This window comes from Thamnophis elegans, chromosome 6, assembly GCF_009769535.1.
Source record: "Thamnophis elegans isolate rThaEle1 chromosome 6, rThaEle1.pri, whole genome shotgun sequence".
NCBI classification, from domain to species: Eukaryota; Metazoa; Chordata; class Lepidosauria; order Squamata; family Colubridae; genus Thamnophis; species Thamnophis elegans.
The window spans coordinates 67434605-67450182 of NC_045546.1; the positions used below are offsets into that span (position 1 = coordinate 67434605).

At 45.7% G+C, this 15578-nt stretch overlaps 1 protein-coding gene across 1 annotated transcript in view; it reads left to right on the forward strand.

Annotated features, from left to right (window-relative positions):
* The window catches only part of PCDH1 (protocadherin 1), a 196486-nt gene that overhangs the window by 35848 nt on the left and 145060 nt on the right, over positions 1 to 15578 (forward strand). The window lies entirely within an intron of this gene.

The following is a 15578-nucleotide window of genomic DNA, read 5'->3' on the forward strand; positions in this document are numbered from 1 at the left end:
CTCTTGGTGTGAGTCCCATCACATCGATGCCACAGCAGCGACAATCCCACAAATCCTAGACTTCCTACAGGAGGGGTTAGACAAGGGCCTCGCCCCCAACACCCTTCGGAGACAGACAGCAGCCCTGGCCACCCTCTTGTCCAGAGATGATTCTCAACCGCTCAGCAGACACCCAAGGGGGTCCACAGTTTCCTAAAGGCAGCTACCAACCTACAACCTAGGTACTTGCTTTGCACTTTTAATGATTGGTGTGATTTATTCCTTACTTGATTAATGAACCTTGACATGATTTCTTCCTTCCTCAAAAATATTACAAATTGTACTGGAACATGTGTGGCAAGATGCTATAAGGGAAGAACACAGGAAGCAAGTGGGTGTAAGATAGGAACTGCAAAAAGCTTATAACATGGAAACTTCTCTTTCTGTAATTCTTAACTTTTCTTTCTGTAATTTTCCAAATGTACTTCTTATTTTGATAATCTTTCAAGAACATGCATTTCCCCTTTTGATATGACATGCTTCTGACGCATGTGGCAACGCCCTGCACAAGGTGCTTATCTCATGTACTAAGACACCCTACATTCATTTGCAGGGAAACGCCTTGCACAAGCTTGGTCTGAGGGAAAATATAAAGTTACTGTCTTGGGCAAAGCCAAGACAGTTCAGATTTTGGTTTGTGAACGCGCTGAACTTGATACCTCAATAAAACCTGTCTCTCTTGAACCTTCATGGTCTCACGTCCCGTTTCTTCAGGGATTGTGGCATAAACCTCAATCTGCTGCTACACTGGTAAACCATCTGGTCCTGGAGTTTTATTGTTTTTTTGTCTTTTAATTGCTTCTGTAAATTCTGCCATTGATATTCTTTCATTTAGCATGTTCTTCATCATTTCTGGAATTTTTGGTAAATTAGCTTTTTCCAAATACTGTATTATTTTTTCCTCTGGTATTTTTTCATAGTCATGTAGCATCTTATAGAAATCGTGTATTGTATCTTTTTTTCTTTTCCATTTGACAATGTATCTTCTTCGTCCTGTAGTTTCATTATCCATTTCTTTTCTTTTTCTTTCTTCAATCTATAGGCTAACCATCTTCCAGGTTTATTAGCATTTTCAAAAAAGTTTTGCTTTGTTTTTTTATTTGTTGCATCAATTCATCTTTTCCTATAATATTTAATTTATGTTTAATCAGCTCCATTTGGTTTCTCAAGCCTATCTTGTGTGGTTCATTTTTAGAATGTGGTTTATTCTAATTCAAGTCCTTTACATTCCTCTTCCAAGGTCTTTTAGTACTGTTTCTTTTTCTTGTTTTTCTTTACTATATAAGTTATAGCTAGTCCTCTAATAAATGCTTTTTGCAGTGTCCCACATATTATGTAACATGGTCTCTTCTTTTCTATTCTCTTTAAAAAAGAACCCCAATACTGCATTCTAACCACTGCGCCACCACAGCTCAATTAGTTGCATGAAGACTGTGGGGGCTCCTTGTAATCCAAGTGGCATTACTTTGAATTGGGAGCTGCCTAATGGACAATTAAAGGCTGTCTTCCACTCATCCCCTTCTTTAATGCGGATTCTGTAGTATGCTTCCTATAGGTCAAATTTGGTGAACACCTTCCTCTTTGCTAGCTGGGCTAGCATGTCATTCATTAAGGGCAAGGGGCTAGGTGTTTTCCATGCACATGGCATTAATTCCATAGAAATCTACGCAGAACCTCATCAAGCCATTCCCCCCCCCCTTTCAATAGCTCTGGGGCTGCCACCAGGGACTTAGCTGGCAGGATGAAACCCCTTGCCAGGTTGGTGTCAATGTAGCTTCATAGTTCATCCATTTCCCTAGAAGTCATGGAGTACATCTTAGGCATGGGAAGTTTAGCCCCTGGCACCAACTCTATTGCGCAGTCAGTAGGTCAGTGAATGGGGAGGGTGTTGCAGTCTTCCTTGCTGAACACATCAGCCAAGTCCCTGTATTCTTTTGGCACTAGGGGGCAGCCAGGTGGTATAGTTGTGATGGTCATGTTCTCACTGGGGCTCGGGCAATGGTGCAGCTTTGCAGGGTTGTTTTTTTCCATTGGAAGAAGATGGTAGCAGGCCAATCCCTATCCTTAATTTCCTATAGCTGCCCTCCCACGTAATTGTGGGTGGCCATTTGTCCAGCCATGCTATGCCTAGGATAATTGATTCAATCATTTTTGGCACTACCACGAAATGGATGATCTCCCAGTGGCGACCCATCTCCAGTCTCACTGATTTGGTGACTAGCGTGGCTGGTGTTCCCCCTATCAGTGTTCCATTGACTTGTTCAAAGTGTATGGGGCACACTAGGGGCATTGTGGCTATCCCCAACCTCTGGACTTTTGGGAAACTGATTAGGCATCTAGTGCAGCCAGTGTCTATGATGGCTTCTATGTCCCCTTGGGTTCCTATTCCAGGCACCATTATTTGGGATTTGATGGCAAAGGGGCAGATGGCTTCACTCACCATTGGATTGTCTCCACTGTCATTGGTTGCTATCCCCAGGGGCAATGGGTGGGATTCCTGCAGCCAGAGTTTCCTCACTCCCAATCAAGGGAGGGGAGACTTCAGTGGCCTGCTGGGTGAACTTTACCTTCTGTCTTGTCTTCCATGGGGTTTTCTTGGCTGCCGCTGGGGTTCTGGTCTGAGGATCTGGGGCCATGAGCCGGACCAACATCCCAGCGTTCTGTTTGGAAGCAGGTTTATGGTGTGGATGGACGTCTGGGTCCACGGCTACTGCCATTTGGTACCACTCCTGTATGTGCTCTGGGGTGCCTTGATAAGCGCTGACCTGTTGAGATCTAGGTCCAGGGCCTCCTTGAAGTAATGGACAAAGAGGCGCTCTGGTCAGTCTCACAGCTTTCCCGCCATTCTCCGAAACTTCCAGATTAATTCCTTTGCAGGGTTGCCTCTTTGCTTAAATTCTTTGATCTCTGCCTTAGCCTTCTGCCCCTGACCAGTGTTTTTGAACAGGGCCCTCAGCGCTTCCACAAATTCATTGGCATCCCCAAGCTCAGGGGATGCATGGTCATGGAGCTGGGCTATCCCTTCAGCTGTGTCACTTTCCATGTTTTCGGCTACGGCTGAGATCATGTCTCGGTCGAACTGGTACTGGTCACTGCAATGGTCTAGGTGGGACCAGATCCAGTTTAGGAAGTAAGCAAGCTTTCCTGGGGTCCCATCAAAGGTAGCTCTAAAGCATGGTGCAGGGGCTAGTGGCGCTGGCGGGGGTTGAGCCGTGATGGGTGGAGGAACTGATGCTGGCATCCATTGGCACTGCAAGCATCCATGGCCGGGGTAGAAGGCCCAGCCAGGGGGAATCTGGTTAGCTGCTGGGAGCCTAGGGGATGGCTAGTGCGACTGGCCAGCTTGCCCTGGCAGTCCAGAAACTCTTCTTTGCAAGAGTGGGCTGGATTGGCTTATCGGCCCAGGTCTTATTTTGGGGGGGGGGGGGGAAACGGTAGGTGCCTTGGGTGTAATCCCAAAACAACTGGAGCACAATTGGCATTGACAAATTTGCCATCAGTCAATTGCAGAAGGCGGCTTTACTTGGAACAGCTTCCATCCTGTGACGATATCTGTAACACAATCAAACATCCAGATCTGCTTAGCCCAGATCCTTAGTAAGGCTTCAACAGATAGACAAAAATGCCAAACTGAGTCCGAACATCTGGCTGACTGCGGTGACCATCATCAACAACAACAACAATAATATAGAATGACTGTGGCGATGAAAGCAAATGTAATGCCAATAATAATAGGCATCTTGGCAATAGCAATAGCAGTTAGAGTTATATACCGCTTCATAGGGCTTTCAGCCCTCTCTAAGAGGTTTACAGAGTCAGCATATCGCCCTCACAGTCTGGGTCCTCATTTCACCTACCTCGGAAGGATGGAAGGCTGAGTCAACCTTGAGCCGGTGAGATTAGAACCGCTTAACTGCAGATAACAGTCAGCTGAAGTGGCCTGCAGTACTGCACCCTAACCACTGCGCCACCTCGGCTCCTATCTTGTGTGCAATCCCAAAACAACTGGAGTACCACTTGAACACCATCGGTATTGATAAAAGTCACCCTCAGTCAAGTGTAAAAGGAATAGCTTACAATACCTTTAAGACCATCAAACATTCAATTCTGCCTATCCTAGGTCCATGGGAGGGACTTGATAGGTAGAGAAAAAAAATGTTAAATCCAGTCTAAACATTTGGCTGACTGTGCAATGAATCATCATAAAAAGGAATTCTACAAAGATTTAGATAAGAATAAAAGCCCTACTAGAACGGAGACACCCTCAAAAGCAATGTAATTTATCTTCCCTGATCTTCCAGCATAAGTATCTTTAAAGCATTTTTTTTAAAGTAGCAACACAGCTTTGTTGATCAGTATTGCTTTCATGTCCCTCGTACTCATTTGTATTACTTCACAGTAAAATCAAGAAATGTCTGGTTGTGGCTATGGTTGAAGCATTTTAATGGGTATGAAAATAATTTCTTTCTCCAGTTATTCAGTTTTATTCATAATTATGTATATATTATTAAAGTTCAAAAAATACATCTAGCTTCTTATTTTATTTGGCCATCACTTTTCTGGGCATATTGCCAGTTCATATTTAGATTCTTAGAAATGCCCTGTCCTGTTTCCTAGGTGGTCATTCTTGGTATTCTTTTTTAAAAATGTAATTTAAATAGATAATTTCTCCAAGGGGCTGCTTGGAGTGTCCAAGCACGGGTTAACTTCAGCTTGCTGCCCAAGGACTGAGTTCAAAGTTTGTGTAGCCATGCCTCTTGCTCCGCTCAGTTTTAAAAAACTCAGTCACCCTAAAGGATGCTTTTTGGGGGAGTTCCAGTCCTTGAGCAACAACTTGGACTCTCCTAGTTAGCGTAGTATAGCCTTATTAATTTCTCTTGTGTTTATTTAGGTTAATTCCTGTAGCTTTGTTGTTTTTGGCTCCCGATCCAGATAAGTAAAATCACCATCAGACACACGAAACAGGCTACCTGGAATGTGACTGGCTTTCACACTGCCGCGATTACAGCAACATCGCGGGAGGCTCATTCAGCAGCTGCTGGCAAGCCCTTGGGGACAGGTAGGCAGTCAGGGTCCCCTAAAGGAATTTCAGAGGACAATTAGCTAGCCGGACACTCTCCTGAGGATTCGGATCCTCCGACAGTTTCTCTGGTGCCGCTCCAGGCGTGCGGCAGCCATTTTAAAGTAAACAGCCTCAAAATTGCCCATCCACGCTGCAAATCCTAGCAGGGGCTGAACCACAAGGTCCCGGGATCCACCAGTTAGGGAAGCCTCTCTGGCTCCTACTGGGGTCAGCGAGGTTTCTGAGGGGGAAGAGATTTAGCAGGACCCCCCGGATCTTTCAGAGGACGAGAATCCCCTCCCCGACATGCCTGCCTTCTCAGGCTTATTCAAGCCCTCCATGTTTAAGGCTATCCTTACCAAGGGTAGAGCTTCTGCCACCCAAATGGGTCTCCCAGCTCAGGCAGGTAAATCCTCCACTGATCAGGGCTCCAAGGATACCATTGGACCCCAGGATCCAGGCGCAGGACTCTTTAAGAAAACCACTCCTCCCCAGGATCTGGTTCCACCTCCACAGCTGTTCCTTGATGTTATACAGCGCCAATGGCCCTATCCGGGTTCTATGGCTAATCCCAGTGGGGTAGATAAGAAACTTTACACCATGAAAAGTAGCCTTGAGGATCTTTTGAAACTTCCTCAGGTGGATGATCTTATTGTATCTCTAACTTCTAATTCAGTCCTTCCAGCTGACCTACTGGAAGGCTTAAAGGCGGAGGACAAGAGGGCAGAGAAGGCCACTCATAAAACTCACCTGACCACTGCATGGGCCATGAGGGCATCCTCTTCTTCCTCTTACTTTAGCAGGGCAGCGCTGTTTTGGCTCTGCAAGCTGCTGTCCAGCTACCGGCAGAGGACACCAGAGTGCAGCAGGATGTCAATAAAATCATAGCAGCTGTCGAATACTTAGCAGATGCCTCGCTTAAATTTTCCTCCAGAGCCCTCGCCTCCAATGTGACCTCACGCCGCCTACTATGGCTTCGCCACTGGTAGGTGGACATGAAAGTGAAGTGGAAGCTTGCTTCCGCTCCTTTCAAAGGGGGGAAACTGTTCGGGGATGCCCTGGATTCAGTCTTAATCAAATCCAAGGATAAACGTAAAATCTTACCTGCGGTCACCAAAAAAACAGACCATAAGGGTCAGCCCTTTTGTAGGCACGCCTTTCGGAACACAGAACCCTCCACCTCCTCTGGAGGATTTAATCGACCTTACTCCCAACCTCAGGATCGTCCCCAACAGATCTTCCTATAGGGACAAGAACAGGCAGCAGGGCAACCGTAGATCCTTCCGAGGGGCGTATTCAAACAGCTCCTTTCGGCAGTCAGTGACATTCAGTGCCCTCCTCCCATACGCGGTCATTTTCAACTTTACGCTGCTCAATGGGAGGAGACCACGACAGACACTTGGATGCTGAATACAGTCCGTCACGGGTTGACCCTGGAATTCCTCTTGTCCCCCCATGGACTTTTGTCCATTGTCCCATTCTCAAATCTGCCCATAAGCGCCATCTCAAGTGGGTGGAGATAGGTCATTTGCTAAAGATAGCGGCCATAGAGAGGGTCCCCAGGGGCCAGGAGGGCAGGGGATTCTACTTCATCCTCTTCCTGGTTCCCAAATCCTCAGGAGGAGTAAGGGCAATTCTGGACCTCAAGAAACTCAACATCCATCTGGCGTACAAGCGCTTCAAGATGCAGTCCCTTCAGACCATTATGGACTGCATCAGGCAGGAATCCAGCATCTCAGCATGGTGATCGACTCCAGGATCTGCAAGGTCTTCCTCACCCGGGAGAGGGTGGACAACATCAGATCCCTTGTGAGAACCATCTGTGCGGCAAGGTCAGCATCCATAGTCTCTCTCTCCCTGTTGCTGAGTAAACTAGTGTCATGTATTTTGGTGGTGCCATGGGCACGTCTGCATACACGGGAAGTACAGTGGTTCCTCTTGCCGATCCAGAGACGCAAGGCCAGCAACTCCAGGAGAGTGGTGCGTCTTCCTCCAAGGGTGGTGCGCTCTCTCAGTTGGTGGCAGTTGGAGGCCCTACAATGGGGCTGCTCCTTCAAGGAACCGGAGCGCCTGGTCATAACAACGGACACCAACCTATACGGTTGGGGCGCTCATCTCCAGACGCTCATTGTCCAGGGCAGGTGGTCTCAGGCGGAGCTCGCCCACAACATAAATTGACTGGAGCTCCAGGCTACCAGACTTGCCCTGCGTCAGTTTCACCATCATATCACAGGCCGCGATGTTCTAATTCTGACCGACAACATTGCCACAAAGGTGTACATAAATCACCAGGGTGGCACCTGATCTCTGGCCCTGATGGCAGAAGCACAGACACTGGGCCGCTGAGCAGAGCATCACCTGGCATCGTTGCGGGCAGACCACATATCGGTGGAGGACAACATGGCCACGAACTGGTTGAGCAGAACTACAAACTAGGCACCATTACAAACTAGGCACCAGAACTAGGAGTGGTGCCTTCATCCATTGCTGTTCTGTTAACTGTCGCAGAGGTTCAGTCTCCCGAAGGTTTACCTCTTCACCACTCCAGCCAACACACACCTCCCTCGGTTCTTCACCAGGTTCCCTTGCCCAGGAGTGGAAGGGATGGATGCCCTTCGGTGTCGTTGGCTTCCCGGACTATTGTACACCTTTCCACCTGTTCCATTGATTCCACTGATGATCAGGAAAATTCTGACAGAGGGAACAGGAGTGTTACTTGTGGCTCCACACTGGCCAAGGAGATCCTGGTTCGCCAAGAGGAGCACCTGACCCTCCAGTGCTAGCCTGCAACTCTATGCTTCTCCAGGCCAAGCTTGCTGAGGTGGACGGAGACGCCTGATGCCTTCCACCCACCACCAAGCTGTTGTGCTTGGTGCTCGGCGGGGGAGAGGAACACGTCGTCACGCCGCCCCTTTCTTTCTCTTGGCTTTGCTGACAAGGAAGGAGGAAGTCCAGGCTTGAGGGATGGCCCCCACCCTGCAAGATCCACCCCCATCGTTCTATCCCAGCCCCTTTTGCTGGTGGCAACAGCAAATGTACTGTGAAGTACACATGAAGACGGAATGCTGTTGCCCTGCAAAGGCAATTGCAGGAGCACTTCACTCCCATGCTAAGGCTCTGGCCATGCCACTGCTGCAACAAGACATAGCTCTTTCATCTCTCTGCCATGATAGCAGGGAGCTGCAGCAGAGGGCCCAAAGGGCAGGTTGCTGACCCACATGTTAGGGCAACTGGTTTGTAGTCAGTTCCTTGATGGTGGGCTTCTTTGGCACTGGGATGATAGAGCGTTAGAAGCAAGAAGGAAAATAGCATATCTTTAGTGATGTATTTAAAATTCGGGTGAAGATGGGGGCCAATTGGTCAACACAGACTTTTAAACAAGAAATAGAAATGTCTAGAAATAGATCCTTTTCTGTGGTCAGTAGGGGTTGTGAACCCAATGGGATGGGTTCAGTTGTAGGAGGCTTGCTTTTGAGATGGGGGTTGTGGAGATAGGTGGCTGCAGTTTCCTTTCAAACCTGCAGTAAAATACATTCAGGTCATCTGCCAGTTGTTGATTTCCTTCAGCCTGGGAAGGAGGTTTGCCATAACCAGTGATATTTTTAAGAGTTTTCCACATGTTTGCTGGCTCATTCGTTGTGAATTGATTCCTTAGCTTTTCAGAGTAGCTTCTTTTTGCTGCTCTGATCTCCCTTGTTAGTATGTTTCTGGCCTGATTGCACAGCATTCTATCACCTTTTCTGTAGGCTTCCTCTTTGGAACAACGTAGCTGCTTAAGTTTAGCTGTGAACCAAGGTTTATTGTTACTGTACATTCGCAAGTTCCTGGTCAGTACACATGGGTCTTTACAGAACTGACATGATGTTACAGTATCTGTGACTTCATTCAGGTCTGCAGAGGTATTTTCAAAAATATTCCAATCAGTGCAGTCGAAACAAGCCTCAGTTCAAGTCCTTACTGATTTAATAGTTGGTTTCGTGTTTTTAAGTCTTTTGTCTGTAAGCAGGTAAATCATGCAGTGATCAGAATGGCCCTCAGCTCCTCGTGGTAAAGACCGATAAGCATCTTTTAGTGTTGTGTAGCAATGGTCTAAAGCAATGGTTCCCAAAGTGGGTGGTACCGCCCCCTGGGATGGTGGGGCGGCTTAGGGAGGCGCTAAGAGGCAAGGGGCGGTAAGAGGCAAGGGAGGTGGCAGAGTAGTGCTGGAGGTGTTCTGCTGTACTGTACTCCCGACTTGCCTAGCTTAGTGCACAGGCGCAGAAGGGAATGCGATGGGACCAAAAGCGAGAGTCCTTCCCTGCGCGGCTTGTGTGGAGGTGGCGGCTCAGTCTCGCCTTGCCAGGAACAGGCGACGCCGCTCCTTTGGGAAGGCTTGGGTCTTACATGTGCCTTCAATGGGTGGAAGGGCTGGGTTCTTTGTTGCACGAGACTGGCAGTTAAAACTGCTCCTCCAGCTGTGGGGGGGGGGGCGTGAACCCTAAACGTAGCGATGAAGTTGTCTTCCCTGCTTCTCGCCGATTTTGCCACCTTCCTTCTCTGCGGCCTGCTGTTATTTAACAAATGGGCATGTGGGTGAACAGCTTCACAAGAGCCGAAGGTCCTGTCCCACCCAACATGATCGCATGGGGACCCTTGCCCGGTCTGTCATGCTGTGTAGAAACTGAGCTTCTGCCTCCATAAAAAATTGCATGGGAAGCTGAAATTTTGGAATGTGATTCTAAGAGGAAGAGTGTCTACTCCACTTGAACTACTTTCTTATGTAAATAAGGATTGAACAGCGTACAAAAGAGGTTGTGGATTGTAATTCTTTTTTTTATATAATTTTTTTTTATTTTTGTTACATAGACAACATAAACACACAACAATAGAAAAAGAAAAAAGAAAAGAAAAAAAACCCACCAAAGGGGGGGGGGACAAAAAAAACCCCAAAGCCCATCATCACATACAGTATGTCGTTTGGTTACAGGTGTTTGTGTTACAGGTTGTGGATTGTAATTCTTTCATGCTGGGCAGGGCGTGATTTTGCAACTACTTCATAGATGCACGTTTTTTTCTATAGTATTAGTATTGTTAATAGGATTCTTTTTAAAATCATCTGGATTTATAAACAATCTTAATCTTGCCCACTGCTGGAAATACTCCAGAAAATGTGTTTTAAATTAGTAATAATTTTTATAGCGTTAGCTAGCTGGCTGATCTGCTGAAAGAGGGAGGCACGTTTTGTTCAGAAGTTTGTGGAATTGAGACAAGTGGTTCTCAAGCATTGACACACCTTTCAAAAGTAGCTTACAGTGCAGTTTAACATCATGTCCTGACTACATCCTTGTGTTTCCCCTCAAAATGAATTGTCATTGCCCTGATCTCATTCCCAGTAATGAGTGAAATATCTTTAATCATTAGTTGTACTAGCTATAAAGTGGCATTTTTCCTCCTTTCCTATTGACTTTGCTTGTCAGAAGGTCACAAAAGTGATCAACATGACCCCGGGACACTGCAACAATCATAAATATTGAGTAAGTTGCCAAGTGTCTGAATTTTCATCACATGGGCATGGGAATGGTGCAACGATTATATGTGTGAAAAACAGTCATAACTCATTTCTTTCAGTGCCATTGTAACTTCATATTGTCACTAAACTAATAGTTGTAAGATAACTATTCACAAATTGCTAGGGAAGATACAAACTTGCTCTCTTCCTGCCTACATTCCAAACTCTGCTATCTCTTTGCCCTCTGAAAAGCCTTTTTCCTCCTGCTGCAGACTACAGGTATTCCTCAGATTATGACTATAACTGAGTCCAAAATTTCTTGTTAAATGAATCACTGCACTTGTTACTAACGTTGTTAAGTGAATCTGGCTTCTCCATTGACTTTCCCTTGTCAGAAGGTTGCAAAAGATGATGATATGACCTCGGGACACTGCAACCATCATAAATACAGTATGAGTCAGTTGCCAAGCATCCAAATTTTGATCTTACGACCATGGGTATGCTACACTGGTCATAACTGTCAAAAATGCTCATAAATCACTTTTTCAATACATTTTCAATGATGAAGATTTTGATGGTTTGCTGCTTCATACAGAAGTTTGTTGGCTATCAAAAGGCAACTGTGTGAGACGCTTTTATAATCTTTGTGACGTGGAGTTTTTTGAAGACAAGAATGCCTTACTCAGTGGTGAACTCAAAGAGATCAGGCATGACATTGCTTATTTATCAGAACTATTTGCAAAGTTCAATGAGGTGAATTTGCAGTTGCAAGGAAATTAGGTCAATTCTTATTAAGGCCAAATCTGTCATCTCTTCGTTTATTTCAAAGTTAACTCTATTCAAGTGCAATATAGGCCGTTGCGAGCTATACCAATTTCCAAGCTTCTCTGAGCTAGAAGAGAAAGGTGGGATACAAGATGATGATCTTCAAGTTTTTTGTGACCATTTGAACATGCTGCATAAAGATATGTCTGAGCGATATCAGGATCTTCTTTTGATAGAAATTCCAGATTAAGTGATAAATCCATTTTCAGATACTGAGGAAGATGGGGTAGTGGAGGAACAACTCATAGAGCTGTAAATGACATTGAGCTGAAGCCAAAGTTTAAGAAATCGTACCAAGAGTTTTGGTTACAGGAAGAAATTTCTGATCGCTATCCTGCACTATGGACAGTGGTTAAGAAGTTCCTTGTTGCATTTCCAACATCATATTTGGTGGAACGTGGCTTCAGTGTGGTCATCCAACTTCTCTCCAAGCAAAGAAATGGACTCCAGATTACTGAACGTGGTGATTTAAGACTCCTGCTAAGTGACTTAAAACCAGACATTGGGAAACTGGTATCACTTCATCAAGCCCATCCATCACATTAAGAATTTACTGAATAGTGAAGTAGTTACTAAATTTTACTGAGTTTACTAAGTTACTAGTCACTAAGGTTCTTGATAAATGACTATCAGACTTTGAAAACCTGGTATCACTGGATCATGTTCAACAATTTTGTTGAATTAACATTCACTAAAAAGGTTTTTAAATTGATTTTGAATAAATGTGCAATTAATTGTTACAGTTTTGAATTTTACTGTTACTATCTTCCTTCCGTCGTGCAAACAGCCCAGTCACATGACCCCCCCAGCGATGCCCACCAAGCCACACCCACAGAAGCAGTAGAAAAAAATATTAATTCCCCCACTGGGTAGGGCACTGAGGATCATTTTGTAGCACCAAGGGGGCGGTGGACTGAAAAAGTTTGGGAACCACTGGTCTAAAGTATTCTTGCCTCTAGTGCAAGGGTCAGTAAACTATGAGTTTAAGGGAAGAGACAAGATAATTCTTGGGAAAGGGAAGGTATGAGAAAGAAACACAAAATAATCTCTTGGTTCAGTTTGGCATAAAATGAGTCAGGGAAACACTCAGGCTTTCAAGATTTTGTTATACCCTACAATAATAAAATAGCATTTGCTGTATCTGTTTACTGAACTGTACTACCTTGAAGAGCTAAATTTGCTCTGTCCTGGAGCATTTTAGCACATTCTGTTACAAACTTTTTAACTTTTCTGATGCAGAAGAGCAGTATAACAACACTGTCCTTAAATTAGTTAATCAATTAAATTTATGCACCTCCTATATCACTGTTTGGGGCACCTCTGGGCAAAATCCCTTCAGTTTCTCTTTCATCAAGAAATACAGTTGTATTTGCAGCAGATGTAGTTTGAGTCTTCTTCAAACAGAAGGCAAATACTACTTCTAGTTTGCAGATTATGATGCTTATTCATATTGCTTTTTCTCCTTCAATTCCCCTAGCAAATTTCCACACATACTTTCTGTGGTTTTTTGTTATGATTGCAAAATCAAAGAAAAATATTACAAAGAAAAACTTCATAGCTGTGAGCTTCCTCCACATCTCGAGGCTTTGATTGCAGGACCGAGGCTTCGACTCCTGCTTCTACTTTGGCTACTGTTTTCATGCTTGCAAGCCGTGTTGTCGGTTTCACACCATTTCTTCTGGCTGGCAGTGATCCACTGTGAGTTATTTGCTTCTCTCTTAGGTCATTTGAAGAACAGAGTAATATTTCTGATCCACTAGCCAGCATTGCATTTGAAGGGGGTCTTCCCAGGCTTGGGAAAGGCAAATTTGAATTACAGTTAGAGCAAAAATCAAGTAGCACTAACGGACCATTTTCAAAATGGCAGACCAATCTTTGCCTGCAAGCAGCAGCCCGGCTGAACCTTCTCCCAGGCAGCAAAGGTCAACTTCAAGGGGGCCTTCAGACAAGCCCCAGACCCCGGATTCCAGGAGAGCTTCATCAGCTTCTGAGAAAGATGCAAAGAGGAGTTAAAGGGCCTTGGAAAAGTACTTCTTGACACCCAGAAACAGGCAGAAGCAGTCAGGGCTCCCAGAATTCCAGTGAGCAGGCCCAAGGTTTCCCACCCTTTGGAAACAGAACTGCCTTTGCAGATTCTGGAAGATAGCCAGTTAAATTGGTCACCCATTGATACCAATGAGATGCATCCCTTTCAGGCAGCCTCTTATGAGGAGGATTTTGCTCGCCTCTCCTGCCTGGCATCTGCAGGATTGTAACCCAATTTGACTACTAGGCCTTCTGCCCCGATAGCTAACCTTTACTCCCACAGCAGTGGGACTCCGCTCTGGGGAGGATCAGGGCCCTGGTCTCTCCCAAGAATTACATAACATCATCGCTGAGACCATATTGCAGGGCATAGTCAGCACTGTTCCACAGAGGCTTTCCGTGCCACCTACCACCAGGACTCCCTTGATTATCAGGCCTGCAATCCCAGACTCAAACTCGTCTAACTTACTTGCAGGATCCCCATTCACCCCCCCTTCCCTTCATAGTGAGGTTTCGATTATGGGGGGAAATGATCCAGGGGATCAAGCCTATCTGAGGAGGAAGGCCTCATCCCAGACAAATTCATCCCCAGCTCCTCAGGATCCTAATGATCTACTGTTCACAGAGCCAGTGATAGAACAAGAAAATTATTTGTAGATGTCATTCAGCAACAAGGGCTCTATTACTGCCCCTAGGGGGATCAATAGTAAGATGTATGGGGTGGATCAGGATTTTGAGGAACTCCTTAAAGTTCCAGCTTTGGATGCTCCTCTTATCACTCTGGCATCTTCGGCCATCCTCCCTTCTGACACAGTGGAAGGTCTAAAAGTGGATGATAGGAAGGCGGAGATATCTTCTCACAGGATGCACCAGGTGGCCACCTGGGCGATTAGATAAGCCACAGCAGCTTCCTTCTTTAATAGGGCATCCTAGCTCTGGCTCCACCAGATGCGGGCCGTGACCTGAGAAATGCGTGCCCGACAAAACCACGCCCACAAAAAGCACGCCATCCACAAACAACATAGTGGGACATGAAAACGTTTTAGGGTTAGGGTTACAAATGTTGTTTTTGTGTCCCACTATGTTGTTTGTGGATGGCGCTTTTTTTGCGGGTGCGGTTTTGTGGGCGTGGTTTTGTCGGGAGCGCATTTGTCGGTGAACCGATGCGGGCCCAAGCTTCACCTAAGGACACAAGGCTGCAGCTGGATATTAACAAACTGATAGCAGCTGCTGAATATTCAGCAGACGCAACCCTTAACATGGCCAAGTTTGCTTCCAGTGCCATGGCGTCTAATGTCACCTCTCGTCCCCTCCTGTGGCTATGCCACTAGCAGGCAGAAGTGGAGGTTAGCATCAGCCCTCTTCAAGGGTGGAAATCTTTTTGGGGAGGCACTGGACCCTGTCCTAATTGAGGGAAAGGATAAGAGGAAGACTCTTCCTCACATGTACAGGAGAATGGAACGAAGGACCACCCCCTACTATCACTGGCAGTTCTTTTGGGCTCCGGAGACAGGATGCAACACCACTTTTTATCAGAGGTCATACCCCCAAGTAATTGACCACCCTCAGGACAGGTCATCCTTTTGAGACAGGATCACACAACCTCAGACCAAGCAGCCCTTTTGTGGGTCTAACTACCAGCCATTTTGCCGGTCTAAGTGACTTTCAATCTGATCATCCCATTGGTGGTTGATTAGCACTATTCACCAGCCAATGGCAAGAGACCACTACAGATGCTTGAGCTCTGCAAACAGTGAGGCTCAGCTTCACTCTAGAATTCTGCTCCATTCCCCCGAGACGCTTCATCCAGTGCCCCATTCCCAGAGACAACGTCAAAATGTCATTAGAAACATAAAAACGTTGTTATAAACTGAGAATGGTCACTAAACAATTGTTTGTAAATGGAGGGCCATCTGTACATTCTTTATTATGAGATCAAGCCTATGGCTCATCTCAGTTGAGATGAGACCCTGTCTGTTTGCTGTAGAGTTGACATGAAGTCAGACATAAATTGTAAGTGCAGGCATGCCTATTATTTTTTCTAGGACAAAACTTTCTGGGAAACCTTGTAAAGAAGGATATTCCACAATATACCAGGACCACCTTGGTTTATTGATTCACCTGATGCCAAAATCCTAG